Below are 20,160 nucleotides of genomic sequence, written 5' to 3'. Positions count from 1 at the left end.
TAAATGACAAATAAATGCGACAATACACACCCGCAGCTACGTACAAATTACAATAATTACATTAATACACATACCTCGTAGGCTGCACACTACCATAAGGGCTATATCTTGTTCTTTTCCTCTTTCTTCATCTTCTTTGGTTTGATAGTTTACCTTAACTCTTCCTTTGTTTGATAGTTTAATTTAACTCGTCTTATCTTAACTTGTGTGAAGACAACGGACAGTGTTGTTTCTCCCTTGCCATGCTTGTCAGGTGGTGTATCACAAAAAAGGACCCGTGTAAAACAAAATAATGAACCCCGCCTTAACTTAACAGGTAGGTAGGAACCAAAAAACACAAAAAATATTAAACTGACATGTGAGGCAGTTACATTATGTTTTCATTTGCGTTATTAAGTTTTTGATAGATTTCAGTTAGCATTTGCTATATTTCTAGAGTTAAATCGCTAAAACTAGCTAGAATTTCTCCAATCTAGTGTTCTAATCGCACCAGTTTTAGCATATGCACTAAACGGCTAATCACACTGGTGTGACCGTATGCACGAAGCGGTTAAAACGAAATTTGCCGCTCAGCACATCTGCGTTTGCCACGTAAAATAAAAAGACTGTAAAATAAAGAATGAGTACATTTCAATTTTTTTGCAGCACTTTATACAAGCAGTGATTGTAGTACATAGCCTACCGACATCATGAATGTTCAATTATGTTGTATGTTTAAAAACCATTAGCCTAATGTTCCCTTGCCATCTTCTTATTTGTCATTTGATTTGAAAAATAATCAAAACTGTTTTAATGCGGCTACATATAGCCTACCTGTTCAGGCTGCTTCAGATTCCATTATTGTATAGCCTACAGAATTATTTGAATTAAAATATAAAATATTAAAATGTTAAATGTAACAATGTTAAAATGTAAAATATTTGTAAGTTTGCAATCACTTTCTAAGCTGTAATCAGCCTTCCCGAGAATTTTGCAGAAAAATAAACAAGTTGTTCATGTGCAAACGTTGGTTGGTTGGCTTTTTGTGTTGCGTGGGGATTGGAGGGCGGTGCGGGGGTAAATCGCGGGAATTTTTTGCTTTATTATCACGGGAAGAAAAAATCATTACTGTCACAGCCGTAATCACGAGAAGGGTCTACTGATAATCGCACATGCTCTCCAGAGAAACAGAAAGAGAGAGAGAGACATACTCTTGTATTACGTTAGAAGACACCAACACGGTGGATATGGCGACTTTGGTAGTAGCTTCGAATTCTATGAAAGAAAGCAGCACCTATGCTGTGTTGGTAGCTACAAGACTCAAGAGTGTATTCAGCACACGTAACTTGACCACTGTGCAACATGCAGCAAAGTTGTCCTGGCTAAATATAAGAAAGATAATTTGTTTTCTCTTCGGGCTACTTAAAACGTTAGAAAGACACAAACTAACTTTAGCTAAGGTTAGACTACTAATTTTTCATGCTTTTACTCAGCAGATATGAGTATTCACAATTAATTAAGAGAACACGGCGTGAGGAAGAGAGACAAACAGCACCACAGGTAACTTAGCCAATGTTAGCATTTAGTGTGAAATGGCAATAAATAAATGCATAAGCCTCAATAATTACATGTGTCAGTTAATTTTGTAAATTAATTAAGATTAAGTGCTCTGACAAACAGACAAACCATCTTTGTACACACTAAAGAGTGTTGTAGGCCCTATTCTTAATTTTTTTACTTTGTCTTCGCATGTGGGTGGATGGAGGGGAGGGTTGGGGGGTTAGATCTGTGAAATATATTATGTGAAAATAGTAGAAATATTCAATAAATCAAAATATTGTGTTAAACCGGTTAATTGTGTTAACACAGTGTGGACTGGTGCCATGTACAATTCTTCCCAGCGTATAATTTTTCCCGAGCATTTCTGGTTCCGTCGCTCATCCAACGTCACAATTTAGCTATAATCGTGTAGTGGTACGCAAGTTTATTTATGTCTGATGTGTTTTGTATAATTTACGTGTGAATAAACATTATTTAAATAAATCGGTGTCTGTTTTGTCTGTGTTGGCATATATTCAATGCTTGTGTATATCTAAAAACACTTAAAATTCAGTATCAATTGCTAACTTTGTCAACTAGATAGCATCATGATTAACCTTATCCAAGTGCTAACGCATACAGCTTCAATACTTTTACTTCAATACTTCAATACTTTTTGCAGTTAGCTAGCTAGCTAAGTGGTGTTCTAGCTAACAATAAAAGTATTGAAGCTGTATGTGTTAGCAAGGTTAGGTTCAAAGGTATTGGACATCTGTTGTAATAAAAGAAACTGAAGTCCGTTTTGTCTGTATATTTCATGCTTGTGCACATTTAATAAAATGTTAATAACATTGTTGACTTTGTAGCTGGCTAGCCAACGTTAGCTGGCTAGTTAGCTAGTGTATTTTAAGCCAGTTAGCCAGTTTTGTAAATGACGGCTCATACTGTCACTGTCTGTTGACCTCGTCCTTGGGTAATTACAAAATTTAGTTAGCTTTCTATGTAACTATAGACCGTTTAAAACGTAGATTTAATGGACCTGTAGCAAGTGTTACTTATGAGAATGTGTTGTATAGGAAATGGAAAATCCTAACTAATGTAAAGTTTTTTCTGATTGGACAACACTGAACTAATTGGATGTTACCACTGGTTGCAGGTCAGCAGTGATTGGTTATTTGGAATTCCCAGGCATTAAACAGGTGTTCACATCGTGTGGCGAGCGATGGAACCGGAAATGCCCAGGAAAAATGATATACTGGGAAGAACTGTATGTGACACCGGCGCTGTGTCTCCCTCCATGTTGCAGGAGAACTTGTGAGCGAGTAGGGCTGGGCAATTAATCAAATTTTACTTTCAAATACGATTTTGGCTTTGGCTTATATATTTACAAATTATATAAAATAAATAAAATAAATTATAGGCTATATGTCTCATTTTTTTACACTTTTTCAAATTTGTTTTTCAGTTGAATTATATTTAAAGATCAAGAAAATCCATTGTTAACCCTTTCACACGTAACTTATTTTTATGCTATGTAGCGCGCTTGTAATGTTACACGGTTTGTTATATTTTCATTAGCGTTATTAAGCTTCTCATAGTTTTCAGTAAGCATTTGCTATATTTTTAATGGTAAATCACTGTTCCCTCAAAACTAAAATTAGCTAGAATTTTTCCAATCTCGTGTTCTAATCGCACCGGTTTTAGCATACGCGCTAAACGGCTAATCACACTGTGTGACAGTACACGCGTTTCAACACAAGTTTCAAAGACAAGTTTCAAAGTTTTTTTTCAAAGTTTCAAAGACAAGTTTCAAAGTTTTTTTTCAAAGTAAAGTTCAATAAATGCATGATGTTTCAAAGTCAATGAGTAATCGTGTTAAATAATCGTGATCTCAATATTGGCCAAAATAATCGTGATTATGATTTTTGCCATAATCGAGCAGCCCTAGAGCGAGCGGGGCCGGGTTTGCACACAGACACAGAGGGAGAGTGGGGGCGGGGTTGCGCGGAGAGTGTGAGAGAGGACAGATGCAAACATTAGCACGGCTTTACGGAAGAAACGGAAAGTAACGCAACATCAAACTATATTGATATTAACGGTATTGTCTCATCCTATATCGCGTTTGAAAATAAATCAATATACCTTAAAAGTCGATATACCGCCCAGCCCTACCGGCTACCACCACAAGTATATTTCAGACCTGTGGAAAACAGTGGTCTCATTCCACACCTGACACAAGCCGGCACAAGCTGGCCCAAGCTCTGTGTACGATTCATCTGCTGTCAGTACTGAAGAATTATCTGTTCAGTGATGACTACTAGGGTTGGGATCATGGCCGATAGCATCCATTGTAGTGGCATATCCATAAAAGTTGTGTGATGCATTTAACTGCATGTATTTATCATGGCACATGGTGTTCCACAATCAGCTTGTGTACCAAGCTGAACCAGTGGAAGAAAGAACGTTGTTTTTATTTGTTTTTTTCACCTGAAATTGCAGCCAACTCAACAACGTAATAAATAGGCATAATTGGCACCTGACAGCTATTTATATCACTTAACAATAAAACTTTGAAAAGCATTTTTTGAGATTAATTCTCTGTTTTGTATTGTCAGGATAATATCTAGCCATTCTGTAAATAATATTGTAATAATACAGTGACAATTTAAAATGTAAAATTTAACGGATCTCATTTCAGCATGGTGGAAAGCAAACTATCCACTGTGGGCAATTTCAAAAGAGAACGGGTTTCCCAGTGTCTCAGTTTCACATGACATCTTCACTTGCATCAGAACTTGTCCCTCTCTCCACAAGCCTCATTGCGACAGGCTTAGAAAGGCCATTCTCCTATGAGGAATCCAAACAGACCATGCCAGCTCTTCCTGCTAACCAGTTTCAATGAGGGCCCAATCTGATGACCTAAATCATCATAAAACCCAACTCAAAACAAGAAGTGGTATCTGTTACCTCACCATTGGCTGTAAAATGATAATCCCTTCAAGGAAGCAATTCCAGCACACTCAAATTAAACTACATTAAATACAGTAAATTAAAGACATTAATGCTGATATAATGTCATAACTTTATTGTACATTGCATATTTATAATACATAAGATATTTCACATCTGTAGATTTATTGTACACATTACACATATTTTATGAAATCACGAGTGTGTTAGGTATTAATTTCACTCTGTATGTTCAATCATTCAGGGATACATATTACTAACCTTCTCAGCAGATTAATATGTGGTGTATGATAATTACTTAGTCTGGAAAGGGTTATTCTGTTTTGATTTTGTCTCCCGAATGTGTTCAAGAGTGTCCTCAGAGTGGCCAAGACCAGACGTGACACCTGTACCAAGATACACACTAGACCACAGACTGAAAGCCCTACCTGGGCTGAATGACATGTTGGCTTCAACTATGGCTACAATATTTCAGTGGAAAATACCACCATGTGAGCAGACAGGCTAGTTCAAAACCCATCTACATATCGTGTGCAAATCAGGAATAACAAGTACATCCTGGAAGTTGTCTGAGTTTCATTAACACAGACAGGGTATTGTTAGCTCCTGCTACCACACCACTAATATGACGAATGTCTTGATGAACTTGCCATGTCTTTCAGTAAACCCCTCATTAGACTGAGTAGATAGAAGTCAGGATGCTGCAGAAGCAATGAAATATTGATATTTGCTTTGACAGCCAGTGCAATCAGGACATCAATGATAGCATTCAAAGGGGTCCTGTGAAAGTGTGTTCATTCAGTGACCATTTAAATATGACCATGACCATTACATTTAAAGAAAGCCTCAACACAGTTCCTGAATCTTCAAAGCAGATTCAAAACCTCATCAAACATCAAACATTGCACCTCAGTGTGGTACACTTACTAGCAGCTTTAAAAGACTCAGACTGCAGCTCACTAGAGACACTTGTGTTACATTACTGTCATTTATATTATTGTCACATACTTACACTGCAGCTGCAAAATGAGCTACATCAAGGACAACTTGTTCACTCAACCAGTATAAATAACAATAACACAAAATAATATTTCTACAGCACCATTCATACAATGAAACTGCAGTCCCAAGAGCCTCACAACACAAATCATACAAGCATGACTTCAAAACTAAAGGAAGCAACACAGAAAATAGTGATAATAAAACAGGGATAACGATATAAAATAATCACAGTGAATAAATACATTTATCATTCTCAGGCACACAATGTGCCTCCATTGGCCTGAAAGTTTGATTCTGTTCATTCCAGCCTGGATCTATATTAATAATAACAAAAATAACTAAAGAACAATGGACACTGAAAAAGAAACTAATGTACGGTCATAAATGTGTGTCAATTACATCCCTCGTGTGTGCTCACCTTAATCTGTGAGAATGACAGGGACCTAGTCGGTCTGAGATGGATAATATGGCAAGCAATATGAGAGATAAGACTGAGGAGTACACTGCTGGTATATGGTCGGTTTACTCCCAAGGAATTAGGTGTGTTGCGAGATAAAGAGAGTTTCCATTCCCTGGTAGTAAGAGGATGAAGTTGAACAAACATGGCTGTTTCATTTCATTCCCGTTTTCCTCAGAGACAAGTAAAGTACTGTAGACTATAGCCTGTGAGTTCATTAAATAGCTACCAACAGGAAAAGTGAAATATATGTACAGCATACTATATTAACTGTATGTCATTAACACTTCCTAGATAAAATGTAATATGTGCTTAAAACTAGAACTGGGCGCTCTCTCTGTCAGTCTGACCCCAATCGTGTCATCAGCCATCAATGACCTGGAGCCCACAGAGTGAACCTACCACTGCATTTCAGGATGGCTAACATGCTATTGGCCTAGGAGGACTTGCACTGGAGACATCTGAACAAAATGTACAAATGTCAAAAAATTATTTATACAGCACTATTCATACAATGAAAGTGCAGTCCATAGTGTTTCACAGCACAAGTCCTTCAAGCAAATAAATGGAGCAATATAAGGTAAATAACCAGAAAGAATAGTAAAACAGTGATAACAATGTAATATAATCATGGTAAATAAATACATTACTCATACTCAGGCACCCAATGTGCTTCCATTGTGCATCCAAATCTGATTCTATTCATTCCAGTCTGAGTTGGACTTATAATAATAATAATAATAATACAAAAATTAGCAATGCTGATTCTTCTTACCTTTCAATTAAAAAGCAACCACAGATATGTGTCAGTTTTATCCCACTGGTTGTGCACAAAAATGAACAAATAAAATGAGAAAGACAGCAGGAAGAAAGCTCCTTTCTACAGACACAAAGAGTACATACTAGGAATATAACAACTCTGTCAATCAATCAACTGTCAGTTATGAGTGCACATCTCACCAGAAAAATATATTGAATGTGATACTGGATGATATTCTAGGAGGGGCGGGCTTTCTCTTCCCCAGGCTTTTCAGCTGAAGAGATGACTAGCTTTCTCAGGAGATACTGCGTACTGTTTTACACATGCATGCATGTGACTGCAGATGAGTGCTTTGGCAGTAAAGCAGCTTGCATTCAATTCAGGCATTTCTGTTAAATGACCCAGTTCTGTGTAATGATGTAAGGCTAATGTATTTTATTACATCAATATATTACTGCTATAGTAGACTGATTAGCATTATTTAAAGTCCATTTAATCTGTACATCCACAGGAGAACCACAACACAGCACAACAGTGCAAAATAGCATTGCAGTCTGGTCCAAGTTATGTAATTGGGCCAAATTCTTAGAGCTACTAAAATTCTTACAGCTAAATTGAAACACTGAAGGTTAAACCATATAGCTATTTAGCATCCATATCACATTCAGCAAGTTGGCTACATGTATAAATAGTGCAACTGTAGCAGGATTAATATTGACATTATTATTTCACTCGTATTTCATATCCATGTTGCTGGGATTAGCTATTTTTAGTTATTCATTTCTCTGTGGTCGCCTATCTGCTTTTATTTTGTTGAATTGTTTCGGTGTTCTTCCTGTGTTGAGGCATTTTGGGATATTAGTGATTCATGGGAGGTCACTTGAAAAGGGGGTGTGGCTAACAAAGGGTTAAGTCTCCTGTGCATCCATATTTCTCCCCTTTTACTGTATGCTCTGATGATCGAGGTGGAAACGTTCATTCCACGTTGTGAATCATCTTCTTTTCTTTTACATGCACTCTTATGCAGATGACTGGCAATAAATACGAATGCAGCTACGTCGTCGTGGGTCTCCGTCTTTAAAACACATCGCAGAGTACAAACTGAGCCGGTTACACAACCAGCATAATTTGTTAGCTACATAGCTGACATGAATGTTAGTGAAGTGTTCTGAAACTTGTGAAAAATGCATGTTAAGATAATTATGTTTCATATAGAAAAGCCTAGGCTACTAAATAGGCCTATTCATTATCTTTGGAAACACATTATTTCATAAAGTAAATGCAGTGGTTGAAATTATGTTGAAATGTATTGGCAAAAATAAACATTACATTTCATTGCAGATGCTCTTATCCAGAGTGGTTATAGTTTTTTCCTTTCCTTTTTACAATGTTATCCATTTATACAGCTGGATATTTATTGAGGCAATTGTGGGTTAAGTACCATGCCAAAGGCTACAGCAGCAGTGCCCCAGCAGGGAATTGAACCAGCAGCCTTTCAGTTATGAGTCCTGCTCCTTAACCACCATGCCAGTTTCTTACTTTGCTGATGGGGCTGTGATAAAGCATGATGAGAACTTCTGCAATGATAATTTTGAGAAAAAAAAAAACATGTATCATGCAGGCTACAATTCTTTGTTTTGTTATTGTTTTGTCACCATATTTGTTGATTGTACACTGGTTCATTTTTTTCCACCAAAATCATATGTAAAGCAGAAAAAATAACACAAAAACACTTGTCAGTATTAATTAACATTTCATCATTAACAGCGAGTAATTAATAATCATTCCTTGCCAGCCATAAACTAATCAATGGTAAGAAACGTGTTCCATTTACATGCCCAGTACATGCTCATCTTAATCTGTAAGCATGACAGTGCAGTCACTTTGAGTTGATACTGACTACCCACTGGAGATTGTTGTTTTATGGGTAATATACCAAGAATTATGAGATAAGCCTATCATTTAAAATACAGGCAAGGCCTCGGTTTGCTTCCAAGGGATTTAGGTGTGTTAGTTGTGGGATGGCATGCTTTGAAGAAAGAAAACAAACTGCATGTCAAAGCTTTAAAACCGCCCTGTGGGTTCCAAATAAGTCCATAACATTCAGTTTAATTAATTAAAAGAACCATATATGAAAGAAAATGCATTTTTAAAGACAGTCAGTTACACCATGTCTTGATGTATCCTACTGACTGGAATTCAGGGAGAACTGGGGTGGGTTATGCTGACCTGAAAATAGGAGCACTGAAACAGAATTAGAATTTCAACTGAGGAAATAAAAAATATGACTGCTCTTCATTTGAGCTGAGCTGAAGGAAGGAATTTTAATTGGAGCTGACTGTGTAACTGACCCCAGCTCAGTCTCTGTGTGAAATACGTTAATATCACCAGCCTCCAACAGAACTATTCTGGCACCCATTACTCATAATTCTTCTAATAACACTGCTACTGATCCAGAAACCATTAAAGAGGGTTGTGGAAGATGCCCTTATGAAACCAGTCCATCTACAGATGCCTGCTGACATTCAGATGCCTGTATTCAAAAATGAATTTCACTCCTGGATGGCATCATTGGATTTAGCTGATCACTGCATACATGCATACTAGGACTGGGCGAATACTAGGACTCATCAAATTTATTTTCAATTACAATTTTGGCTTCCAACGATTATGAAAACAAGATAATGGAGATAAAGTGATTATTGTGCCACATTATACATATATATGCTTCAGCATACCAAGACATTTTGGACAATGCTATGCTTCCAACTTTGTGGCAACAGTTTGGGGAAGGCCCTTTTCTATTCCAACATGATTGTGCCCCAGTGCACAAAGCAAGGACACAGAGCAAAGACATGGTTTGATGAGTCCGGTGTGGAAGAACTTGACTGGCCCACACAGAGCCCTGACCTCAACCCCATCGAGCACCTTTGGGATGAACTGGAACGGAGATTGCGAGCCAGGCCTTCTCATACAACATCAGTGCCTGACCTCATAAATGCTCTACAGAATGAATGGGCACAAATTCCCACAGAAACACTCCAAAATCTTCCAACTCTTCCAAGAAGAGTGGAAGCTGTTATAGCTGCAAAAGGGGGACCAACTCCATATTAAAGTATATGTATTTGAACACAATGTCATTACAATGTAATGGTCAGGCGTCCAAATACTTTTGTCCATATAGCGTATATATATACGGTACTGTGCAAAAGTCTTAGGCATGTAAGATTTTTCACAAAACACTTGTCTTAAAACAGTTCTTTTCTATCTTCTCCATTAGTGTGTCAATAACAAATATCATATTTTAGATTTCTGAACATTTCTTTTGAAAATAGTGAAATGTGCCACTAAGACTAAATAAAGAAAGTGGCAAACTAACACAAAACCTTCCAGACCCTCCAAACCTTTTTTGTAGGCATATACTCCAATGCATGATAAAATAGCTATACCAAACAACTAAACAAAACAGGTGGTAATCATTAGCAACATAAGCAGGTTTAACCACAGTTATTAACTGAAACAGAAACGCCTGTGTAGAGGGAATAAAACTGGGTGAGGATCAGCCATACTGAAAAGGTGAGGTTGGAGAACAGATTGCTAATCTTACACCATGACAAGGGTGAGCATAGAGACACGACACAAGGTGGTCATCCTGCATCAGCAAGGTCTATCACAGGCAGAAATTTCGAGGCAGACAGGTGTTTCCAGATGTGCTATCCAACCTCTTCTGAAGTAGCATAAAGAAACGGGCAAGGTTGAGGACCAGAAATGCAGTGGTCGGCCAAGGAAACTTAGTTCAGCAGGTGAAAGACACATCAAGTTGACGTCCCTCCACAGTCGGAACCTGTCAAGCAGTGCCATCAGCTCAGCACTGGCAGCAACCACAGGGACCAAAAAGCCATTCCTCAGACGTGGAAACAAAGCCAAATGACTCATCTATGCACGAAAACACAAGACCTGGGGTGCAGCACAATGGCAGCAGGTGCTCTGGACCGATGAGTCTAAATTTGAAATATTTGGCTCTAGAAGAAGGCAGTTCGTTCGTCAAAGGGCTGGAGAACACTACAAGGATGAGTGTCTGCAGGCAACAGTAAAGCATGGTGGAGGGTTCCTTGCAGGTTTGGGGCTGCATTGCTGCAAATGGAGTTGGGGATTTGGTCAGAATTAGTGGCCTCCTCAATGCTGAGAAATACAAGCAGATTCTTATCCATCATGCACTACCATCAAGGAGGCGTCTGATTGGTCCTAAATTCATTCTGCAGCATGACAATGACCCCAAACATACAGCCAGAGTGATAAAAAACTATCTTCACTCCCTGGGGAGTTTGCAGGGAGGAAGGGGGGCATTGCCCGCCCAGTCACTGAAATATGTCACTACATTTAGTCTAAAATAGGTCCAAAATTAATCTCCGCCTATGCTGATCTCAACATCATCGAGTCAGTCTGGGATTACATGAAGAGACAGAAAGAATTGAATCAGCCAAAATCATAGAAGAACTGTGGCAAGTTCTCCAAGATGCCTGGAAGAACATACCTGCCAAGTACCTTACAAAACTGTGCACAAGTATACCTAAGCGAATCGGTGATGTTTTGAAAGCCAAGGGTGGTCATACCAAATATTGATTTAACTATTGATTTTTCTGTTTTGTGTACTTTGTATGTTGTTAATACATACATTAAAAACTATTCATTTCATTATTTTGAAAGCATTCTGAATTTACATCACTTTTTCACGTGCCTAAAACTTTTGCACAGTTGATCATCTCCAGACAAGGGCAGGTCAAGGTCTGGGTAGATTAGATGGTAAGCAAACAATCAGTTCTCGTAGTCAACACATTGGATGCAGGAGAAATTGGCAGAAGTAAAGACCAGAGCGACTTTGACAAGGGCCAAATTGTTATGGCCAGACAACTGACTCAGAGCATCTGGCAAGTGGCAAATGGCAAGGCTTGCGGGGTGCTCCCGGTCAGCAGTGGTGAGTATCCACCGACAGTGGTTCGAGGAGGGACAAACCACAAACCAGCGACAGGGTGTTGAGCGCCCAAGGCTCAGCGATGCTCGAGGGCAATGAAGGCTATCCCGTCTGGTCCGAACCAACAGAAGGTCTGCTGTGGCACAAGTGACAGTAAATTTTAATGATGGTTACGGAAGGAATGTGTCACAACACACAGTGCATCGCACCCTGCTGCATATGGGGCTGCGTAGCTGCAGACCGGTCAGAGTGCCCACGATGACCCCTGTCCACCGTCGAAAGTGCCTACAATGGGCACATGAGCGTCGGAACTGGACCTTGGAGCAGTGGAAGAAGGTTGCCTGGTCCGATGAGTCCCATTTTCTTTTAGATCACATGGATGGCCGTGTACGTGTGCACCTTTTACCTGGGGAACTGATGGGAAAAGGATGCACTGTGGGAAGACGACAAGCCGGTGGAGGGAGTGTGATGCTCTGGGCAATGTTCTGCTGGGGAATCCCGGGTCCGGCCATTCATATGGACGTCAATTTGACATGCACCACCCACCTAAACATCATCGCAGACCTGGTACACCCCGTCATGGCAATGGTATTTCCTGATGGCAGTGGCCTCTTTCAGCAGGATAATGTGCCCTGCCACACTGCACACATTGTTTGGGAATGTTTTGAGGAACATGATGAAGTGTTCCAGGTGTTTCCCTGGCCTCCAAATTGATCTCAATCCAAATGAGCATCTTTGGGATGTGCTGGACCAACAAGTCCGACCCACGGCGGCTCCACCTCACAATTTACAGGACTTAAAGGATCTGCTGCCAATGTTTTGGTGCCAGATACCACAGGACATCTTCAGGGGTCTTGTAGAGTCCATGGCTCTGCGGGTCAGCGTTGTTTTGGCGGCACACGGAGGACCAACAGCAAATTAGGCAGGTCATAATATTTTGGCTCCTCAGTGTATATATATGCCTATATATAATCTATTTTATTTATTTATCTCATTTTTTTACATCTATTTTTTTATTTGCTTTTCCAGTTGAATTATAGTTCAATATACTTATAATTATTAAGTTCAAGAAAATCCACTGTTAAAAAGACAAGTTTTTTTAACCCTTTCACAAGTATGGTCACACCGGTGTGATGAGCTGTTTAGAGCATATGCTAACACCGGTGCGATTAGAACATGAGATTGGAAAAATTCTTGCTAATTTTAGCTATGAGGAAATAGCGATTTAACATTAAAAAGTATGTGGCGTTCAAAACTATGGAAAGCTTAATAACGCTAATTAGGGGTGCAACGAATAATCGACGTAGTCGACTAAAATCAATGACTAAATTAGTTGCCAACAAATTTAATTGTCGATTAGTTGGTGACGTCATTGCGTCTGTTTTTCGTGCAGACTGGGAATGCTCAGACATGTAGCCTAAGCTGCATTGCTTTACTGGAGTGAACAATACAGATGGCAACACCAAACACCTCAAAAGTGTGGCAGCATTTCACTCTTAACCCTTTCACACGTAACTTATTTTTTATGCTCTGTAGCACCGGTTTTAGCATACGCGCTAAACAGCAAACCTGACCTTGCCTGGCATGGGAGCCATTCAGTTATGCTCGAGCACATTGGCTCTCTGGATGATGAAGACTCATCTCGTCTCTCGGCAATACAGCTCTTGTATAACAATACAGGTTGTTATAGGCTACCATTAGGTGGTTCCTAGGGTGTTGTTGGGCATCACTGGGTGTTCCCTGGGGCCTTACTGTGTGGTTCCTACATATATTTAAAAGGTGATGCTGAAATTCATTGTTAAACGAGACTATGGAAGGAATAAACATAGTTGAAGTCTATGAAGTGTATTAATCACCATAAAGAAAGTATGAAACAATACGAGACAGTATGAAAGAAATATAGTTATTCTATGAAGTGTAGCAATCACCACACAGCCAGTATGAAACTATGAAAGACAGTATGAAAGCAAGAAAAATATAACATCTATGAAGTGCACAAATCACCATAAAGAGAGCGTGAAACTATGAAAGAAAGAAAAATATAACATCTATGAAGTGCAGGAATCACCATAAAGAGTGTATGAAACTATGAAGCAGTCAAAGGACATCCCATAATAACCTGAAAACAACCCAGAGCAACCAGTAGTACACACTGTGAAATTACAAACTGCATCTAGGGTGGAATTCTGAACATTCCGCAATGCATGTGTATGGGGAGCATGACTCTCAAACAAATTGCTAAAGCTTAAAGACAATAAATCACATCCATTAGATATTTAAATGTGAGTGACAGTAGATGAAGCTCAACATTTTGATGTAACATATGTCTATATAGTATAAAAACTGTATGAGCAGCAGCAGTTTACATTGGCATCGAGGAGGAGGCTTGCTTTTTTCACGTTTAATAAACTGCCGTATATCCATTTGTCAAAGACATGAATCCAGACACGTAAGGCTAGTCAACCTTAGATAGATAGCTAGCTGGCTAGCAAGCCCCATTCTACGGCTCTGTCGCGAGCCCGGCTGCCTCAAAGACGATGTGATTTGTCACAGATACCGTAAATGCGGATAATGCAGCGCAATTTTGAATATATTACGGCTTGCGCTGGTAAAACAATAGGAAACTCTAACTCTAGCAAATTTTAAAGTTGTGTAAACTCTATTTAGAGGTGCGTAAACACTTTTTAGAGGTGCGTAAACGCCGTTTACGTGCGTTTAACCTCCACTACAGCCCTGCATACATCCACACATAACTGCACAATACATCCATCGCTGTGAATTCAGAACCAACACAAGCAACTCCCCACTGACGTTCCACCTGCTTCCGCTGGTATGACTGCAACCCTTTGATTTGAAAGGTACGCAACTCCCATTTATATCTGCTTGCAGCAAATTACATTTACATGGCATCAAGACATCAGCTGTCTGATAATAATCAAAAAATTAGGGCTGGCACCTAATGCACCTCCTTTTGTTTCGATTCTTTGCTTAATTTTTGTCCAGTGAAATATAAAGTGGTTACAATCAGTTAAAGCTGCTGCCCTGGCAAACCCTGACGAAAGGCAATTATGCGTCTCATGTGTGTCAGTTATGTGTATATGTAGAGAAATATTTTTGAGAATACATTTCAGCTCAGTAAGAATATTTAAAATAATATTTAATATACTGCAGTTCTGGTATATTGCGATATACTTCTAATTTGCATTTGTACACTTCAGTTGTATGTGCAATACCTTCTTGTGTTAATATATATCTCCGTATATTGCAGTATATTTCATTTCCGTATGGGTGGTTTGGAAAAATCTAACATCTAAATCAACGTCTTTTTCAATTCTGCACTTTCCCAGTGAAGCAATATACCTGCTGTGAAATGACACCGCTCTCATGTACAAACTGACCACTTTCCAGGGAGCACACCAACAGACCGACAACAGAGGCCTGTTTTGGAATGTTTTGTTTCGATACTCTTTTGTAGAATTTTTGTAGTGTTTCCTTGGATTTCAACCAACAAGAAATTACCGAAACTACCGAGTCATGTTTAATCGAGCCTCGCTGAGGAACGTCTTTTAAGGCAAGGTTACAACAGAATAATATAATAATTAGTTGACTTCATTATTTACTGAATAAAACAAAGCAAACCAATGCTGCGCTGTACTTCGTTTCTCTTTTACAGGAATAACTACCCCGGTAAAGGTTACGAAACAAGCACAGGCAACCCAAATAATACACCAACATCTCTGTTTCATTTGCAGAAAAAGACCTAACCACAATAATCACAGTTTTTAGCCTACATTTTGTTTGAATAATGTTACTAGCTACAGGTGTGTGCGTTTGTATTCAACGTACACTGTCAGCAGTATGTAGGAGACCTCTGCTTCACAGACATGTATGCACTTCCACTCGGACGTGTTGCGCAAAAAACACAACTGCAATGAAACAGAAGAATAAACGACAAAGAATGTGTCGTGAAAATATGTGGACACATATAGGCCTACAAGGGCACCGTTTATAACTAGCAGGGCCACCCTTTCTTGATGAGGCATGCTCGTCTCGTCTTTATGTGTAAAATAAAACTGTCAGTTAAAGGTTGTGAAAAAGCAAAATTCCGATATGTAGATTATTTAGATAAATGTGTAATCTTTATCAAGGAATTAATTTCTTAATTTCAAATTTGGCAACCCTACTTGTAAAAGGCTATAGCCTAAAACAAGCACCGATGGAGTGTATTAGGAACAAATGAATCCAAGCAAAGTCTAGGGTAGCCTACGCACATCATCCTGGTCAAGTAAACGATCACGTAGCCTAAACCTAAATTACCAGCCATGATTACACTGAGCTGCACTATAAAACATCTTTCCTGTTACATGATATTTCTACCATTGGCTCATATTCAAACAAGCTGTCACCGTGCTTGCTATCTGTAACAAACAACATTATCAGAACTCTTCCCCTTTTAAATGTGATTTATGACATCGAGTGTGTGCAAATGTCAAGGAAGATCCCCTCCTCAAAAAAAACCAAAGTCCATCGGACAGAAGATAGTAGAGCATGTTGAGCACGTCATTGACTTCTACACGGCTGCGCCCATTTCTTCATGCTGTTGGTTCGCAGGTTTCTTCTTTTCAACTGGGATGCGGGTATAATCTCTTTTACACGGACTAAACCTTTACCAAATGTTGAAACGGTCTATTTTCTGTTGCAATTATTAACAACATGGCCTACTATTGCTGAGGCGCAAGAACAGAGTGACAGTATCTACTCACATTCAACATCCTCTTTCCTCGCGCGGGTCATAGTGTCATATTTGTATGCATAATTTTATATTACTTTGTTGATTTCAACTCCCGTTCGTCGCATTTCACCAAAAAAGCTTTCTTCAAGAAATATTTTACTTTTGCGAGCTTCAGACTCGTGGGACTGCAGCAGCATTGTAACCAAGTGAAAGTGCTGTACCGAGGTAGTTGAGACACGCTTGTTAGCTAGCAAAAAATAAAAACTCCACCTCTTAAATGGCGCTGTTTTATTAGGCTACTTGCGACTACACATCTTGTTGTTTATGGATTAGCAAAGAAGAAATATGCGCCCTACTCATTAACACCTTGCTCTTAGCGATCAAGCTTGCTCGTGTAGCAAAGTTTTTGTTTCTGTTGCAGTCAATCGAATGAATTTCCAATGAAGAGGGTCTACCTACCCATCCGGTTAGTTAGAACCGTTAGTTGTGTGAGAAAACCCTTGCTTTTATTCTGCGACGGCTTTTCAGCAAATTGTCAAACACACATCACTGAAATTTACTCACCGAGATAGCAAGCTATCTCATAAAGTGTACATATCCATTGACGTTTAAAGTCTGATGTTAATTAGTTCATAAGCAGGCAAACTATCCAACGTTGCTAGCTCCGTTTTCGTTATGAAGTGAGCTACTATACAGCTAGATAAATAAAAGCTAGCTGGCTAATAAAATCGCTCTGCGTAAGCCCGTGTACCAAGTTAAATACTAATGGCTCCAGACTGTAATATTAAATTATAGATTGCTGGTATCTATATTTTTGATTACCACTATTCACAAAGATGAAAAGCCAAACTGATTCACAAACTGATGTGGGCAACAACGTTGCTTCCTAACTCACCACCGATGTATCCGTCTTGGCACACCGCTGGACAGTTACTTATGGCACGGATGGCAGCTTGCTGGAGTCCGCTTACTGAGAAAAAAAAGTTGTTATCCTCTTGGTTGGCAAAGGTAAGAAGAGTGGGTCTTGAATTGGTTTCCGTGAATAGACCATTACATTGGTGATCGAATGAAAATCAGCATGTCGACAGTTTTGAGGTACGAAGGTAAGGCTAGGAAACGAAAATGTAGAGATGCACAACCTTAGCACATAAGCAGTGTAATAATCGGTCCGCACACACTAACCGCATTCCCTTTCTCAAGATTAGTGGTCTGGCACATGCGCAAATCAGAATCATTTAATGAGCGCGGTTGTATTCGCATAGCGAAGGTGGTGGGGGAGCAAGTATCTTTGAAAACGAGCAGGTGATGTAGGCTGTGCTTCAATCGGGTGTTGGTACAGGACACTTTGTCGCAAGGATCGCGAGCAATTATACGGTACAATACAATTTGAAAAAAAATGCAGAAATATACAGGCTAGCACACGTCATACAACCAACAGTTTAGGCTGCCAACGGGGTGGAGGCGAACCGGCTCTACAGACAGACGACGATTTTATCCAGCTCTTTGACGCGGTCGAAAAATATAAATTCACCAATAGCATAATCCGTACCTTTTATCCATCCGTACCCATGGTTTAATAATTCGTGCCCTCAATTTGCAAATCCGTATCTACTATTCAGTAAATCTTACCCTTTAGGAATTAGTGGCAGCAGTGGCGGAACTAGAGTTTTATACAGGGGTGGCCAAGGCTACTTTAGGGGTCCATAGACCATGACAGAAAATTAGTGTGTAACCCTAACCTGGCATCTAAGGAGCATGAATGAATCCTGTGATTGCTGATTAGAGGTAGAAGTGATAATTCACTTAAACCGGAGTTCTTCAGTGTGGCAGATGTGTGATCCCCTAGGGTTACTTCACTAGAATTCTTTAACACACTATGAATAGCCAGTGTCTCTACCTCAGAACTGCAGCTCAATTTCTTTCTCTCTCTCTCTCTCTCACACACACACACTGTACTGTACTCACATACTGGAGAGACTTGGGTCACCCTGTTTTCATGAATATATAACCTGGGTCTATAAGTGTTGAACATCCAAAATATTTTCAGAAAATAATGCTCAAGCACCGAGGAGATAAGATAGCATTTGTGTGTGACATAATTTGCATAGCTTACTTATGGAAGGAAATTTACAAAAAAAAAACACACTGAAATTTGACATACCATGTATGACCAACTTGTACAGACCTCTCTGATGTACCCAAGTCAAACAATATGTTTTTTTTTCTGTCTGACTGAAAACACAAGATATGCCTGCACAAAATATTATCAAGCAGAGATGGACTTGAAAAAGAAAAATAATTTTGGTGTCCACCAATATTTCCACAGCTCACGGGTGAAATGAGATGGCAATCAGCATCAAACTGCCAGTGATAGCAAATGAAATTTTAGGGTGGCACCCGGGGTGGCCAATCAGATATCAGGGGTGTCCAGTGCCACCCCGGACACCCCTCTGGCTCCTCCACTGCGTGGTAGGTAGACTCAGTGACAGTTGGAACAGGTTCTCCGCAAATATTCATCTAGGACCAGATTCCCCAAACAAAATTCTAACTCCTGTTTTAAACTAAAAAGCAGATTTTGTCCCAGATCAGCAAGCAATATCAGGGGTGGCAGTGCACCATAGTGGTTAAGGAGCAGGACTTGTTACCAAAAGGTTGGCAGTTCAATTCCCTGCTGGGGCATTGCTGTTGTACCTTTAAGCAAAGTACTTAACCCCCAATTGCCTCAGTAAATATCCAGCTGTATAAATTAACATCATTGTAACTGATGTAAGTCACTCTGAATAAGAGCATCTGCTAAATGCCAATAATGGAATAATCTGCCTACAGTTCTCAGCACAGTCCGTGTTTATGGTATTACAACGAAGGATGTTGTCACTTCCTCCCAAAATCCTTTGTAGCTATCCAATCCACACCCACTGTTTAATAAATTCAAAGCCGCGTACTGGACCATTAGGATACTATGGGATGTCTTCATGAAATGTTGCATGTAGTGATATGCAGTTCGTGAATGAACGAATCTTTGAAGTGAACTGAGTGTACTGAATCCCTAGTCTAAAAGATTCGTTCCTTCTTCTTTGCAAACATGCACGCTGATTAGCTGGCATAGCAGCTATAACTCTCCCTCCAGTGGATATTAGATATGCGGTCTGTCCACGACGCAGCCTATCACGAAACTGTATCAGCAGTACGTTCATGACGACAACCAGCCAATGGCTGAAATGCTAAAACTCTCAAAGCACCTCCCACTGGCCATCTCGGCACAGCTGACGATGTGGGACAATGCAAAAGTCCGGTGACTACGAAGACTCTAAACCCCACCTACTGACCTGATGAACTGTTGACAAGTTCCTCAGTTCACCAGTTCTTTCGGACTCTAAAGATTCACTGACTATGAAGACCTGGTGACTAGCCTATGTGTTGCCAGAATCACTAGTTCTTAGTATAGCAGGCTTGGGCTACATCCGCCATTGACTGTGACAATGCAAAAGGAATCAGAGTGCTTCCGTGACATTATTATAGGAATTAAAATCAATATTAAATATTATTTTGCTCATCTACCTGCAATATTATTTTATATTTATATTTTTAGCAGTAGCATATATTAGGTGCGCACAATGTATCGCAGTTCTTGTGTAGAAGGACTGTGATAAAGTTAGCGAAAATACTGTGAAGTGCAAACTGTGTGCTGCAATTTTTTTTATTTTATTTTTTTTTATAATAACTCGACTTCCATGATGATGATGAGGCCA

The 20,160-nt window shown here is 39.4% G+C and overlaps 1 protein-coding gene across 5 annotated transcripts in view; it reads right to left on the bottom strand.

The window, feature by feature from the left end:
* The window catches only part of st3gal4 (ST3 beta-galactoside alpha-2,3-sialyltransferase 4), a 68,222-nt gene extending 50,612 nt beyond the window's left edge, over positions 1–17,610 (bottom strand). For 4 of the 5 annotated variants that reach the window (XM_036536097.1, XM_036536096.1, XM_036536100.1 and 1 more), the window contains exon 1: positions 17,307–17,610. The gene's annotated coding sequence lies outside the window, so the exon portion shown is untranslated. Of the gene's footprint in view, positions 1–16,442; positions 16,631–17,306 lie in introns of those variants that run through there. The other variant, XM_036536098.1, reaches the window with a different exon arrangement.
* Between the last annotated feature and the right edge of the window lie 2,550 nt (positions 17,611–20,160).

This window comes from Megalops cyprinoides, chromosome 9, assembly GCF_013368585.1.
Source record: "Megalops cyprinoides isolate fMegCyp1 chromosome 9, fMegCyp1.pri, whole genome shotgun sequence".
NCBI lineage: Eukaryota > Metazoa > Chordata > Actinopteri > Elopiformes > Megalopidae > Megalops > Megalops cyprinoides.
The sequence above is the reverse complement of the archived record's forward strand: the minus strand, read 5'-3'. Positions and strand labels throughout refer to the sequence as shown.